Source organism: Propithecus coquereli, unplaced genomic scaffold, assembly GCF_000956105.1.
Source record: "Propithecus coquereli isolate 6110/MARCELLA unplaced genomic scaffold, Pcoq_1.0 Scaffold38, whole genome shotgun sequence".
Taxonomy (NCBI): Eukaryota; Metazoa; Chordata; class Mammalia; order Primates; family Indriidae; genus Propithecus; species Propithecus coquereli.
The window spans coordinates 947,681-950,084 of NW_012149507.1; the positions used below are offsets into that span (position 1 = coordinate 947,681).

A 2,404-nucleotide genomic window follows, 5' to 3' on the forward strand; every position below is an offset into this window, starting at 1 on the left:
TTCTTCCTGATTTTCTGTTTACTTGTTCTGTTGATTACTGAGAGATTAAGTACAAACTGTAAGTGTGGATTTATGTATTTCTCCTTTTTTTCTACAGGTTTTTGCTTTGTATATTTTGAAGCTCTGTCAGTAGGTGCATATACCTTTTGAACTGTTTTTCTTATTAGAGACTGACCCCTTTATTATTATGTAATGCCCCTTTATTTAATCCCTGGTAACATTTCTGTAGTCATTTCAGCTTTCTTTTGATTAATGTATGTCTTGCATATCTTTTTCCATACTTCTACATTTTACCTATTTATGTGTTTATATTTAAAGTGGGCTTCTGAACAGACTATTGCTGGTGCTTGGTTTGTTTGTTTTTTGAGACAGAGCCTTGCTCTGTCACCCCTGGTAGAGTACAGTGGTGTCATTGTAGCTCACTGCAACCTCAAACTGTTGGGCTCAAGAGATCCTCCTGCCTTAGCCTCCTGAGTAGCTGGGACTACAGGTGCACGCCACCACGCCTGGCTAGTTTTTCTATTTTTAGTAGAGACAGGCTCTCGCTCTTGTTCAGGCTGGTCTGGAGCTCCTGACCTCAAGCAATCCTCCCACATTGGCCTCCAAGAGTGCTAGGATTACAGGCATGAGCCACCCGCACCCGGCCTCTTTATAATTTTTTACAGCATAAGTTTAGTGAGAATGCATTATCTCAGTTTTTGTTTGCCTAGAAAAGCCTTTATTTTGCTTTAACATTAAAAAGATATTTTTGCTAGATATAGAATTCTGGGTTGACAGGGTTTTTCTTCTTTCCCCTTTTTACTTCTTTAAAGATGTCACAATGTTGTCTTCTGACTTGCATAGTGTCTGAGCAGGGGTCTGTGGTTTCTATCTGTGTTCCCCTTAATGTAATTTCTATTTTCCTTCCGGCTGCCTTAAACATTTTCTCTTATCTTTGGTGCACTAGAGGGGAGTGTTCTCTGGTTTCCTACCTTGCTCCTAATCTTTCCCTTGAGCACTTGGGGAGGTCCATTGAAAGTAGCTTGTGAGTGACTGCAAACTCCCAATCCTTCTGGGGCCTCAGCTATTCCAGACTGACATGCTAGTCCCACTTGGCCCTTAAGAATTTATTAAAATGTTAGGGAATTTCTTTTTACCCACTTGCATAAATTACCTTTTCCTCCTATACTCTGCCACAGGTGGAATATTTTGAGTTTCTCATCTGTCCCTAGAGGACTTGTCCCTCTCTGGATTTCCCTTCACTTTGTTGCCTTGGAACATCAGATCTCTGATGAGCTCAAGAAATTTATGATTTTTCTGATTTTCCGGCTTTTTCTCATTGTTAGGGAGTAACAGCCTCCTGTGGCTCTTTCTACGTTTTACACAAAAATGGAACTCTCTCCTTTATTTTCCAATAGCGTTCTTACTTTATAGATTTTCTCTTAGCTCTCTAAGGATATTAGTTAAATGTTAGTTTTTTACAGTTTTTTGGTTGAAATCTTCTCCTTATATTGTCTTTGTTTTTTCAAAGTTCCTGTTTCTGTTATTTGTTTGTCTTTGTGTCTATTTATTGGGGTCTTCAAATCTCTAGTGCATCTTAGTTATCCTTTCATGTATAAGAATAAGCTCCTGGAAATCTGAGTAAAAGCTCTGGGTGCCCTGATGAAAGGTGTCAGTGTGTGAGCCTCCCTGTAGTGTGTTCAGATGGAAACGAGGGTGTTTTATTTCAACACCCCCAAATGTCAATATAACTAGGACTCTTGGGTCGGTTTCCAAGGAGAGGGCCCTCTTCTGACTGGTGTGTTGCAGGGCGTGACGAGGGGGCTGCTAGCTTTCTGAGATCCCAACAATGAGAACAGGTGGAAAGGTCATTCTTCTATGAGTGGGCTTCACCAAGTCTAGGATCCCCAAGTCTGTAACTTCCCCATTTTCACTGTGTTTAGAGATTAAAACCTCCAGCCTTTTACTTCAATGCGGGAGGGGTAGTTGCCTAGTTATGTGAGACAAGGTAGGTGACCTGGTGGGGCCAACAATTTCTATTGGGACTTTAAGACAATCATCTGTTTTTAGCCCCACATTGCTGCCTTGAGAAGTATTTGGTGCATGTAATTCCCAAAACCTTACTGGATTGTATAGCATAAATTAGCTGCTTCTTACTAGTGTTCTCCTTTAACAGATTTATATTTTAGCTTTCTCAACACTGTTAAGTCAGTTTTCATTCATTTGCTTCTTTTTCATATATACAGGAACTTTTGTTGACACTTCTCATCTGCCTTTGGCTTGTACCTCTTCTCGTATTAGTTTTGTTTTTATAATATTTTTGCATAAATAACATATATTTGTACTGTTTTACAATTGCTGAGTTTTCCCACTTAGTTACCTTTGGTTTCTCCTTCTACCCAGGTTATTTATTCCCACCAAGGAA

The 2,404-nt window shown here is 39.7% G+C and overlaps 1 protein-coding gene across 1 annotated transcript in view; it reads left to right on the forward strand.

Moving 5' to 3' along the window:
- The window catches only part of L3MBTL4 (l(3)mbt-like 4 (Drosophila)), a 357,691-nt gene that overhangs the window by 59,157 nt on the left and 296,130 nt on the right, over positions 1-2,404 (forward strand). The window lies entirely within an intron of this gene.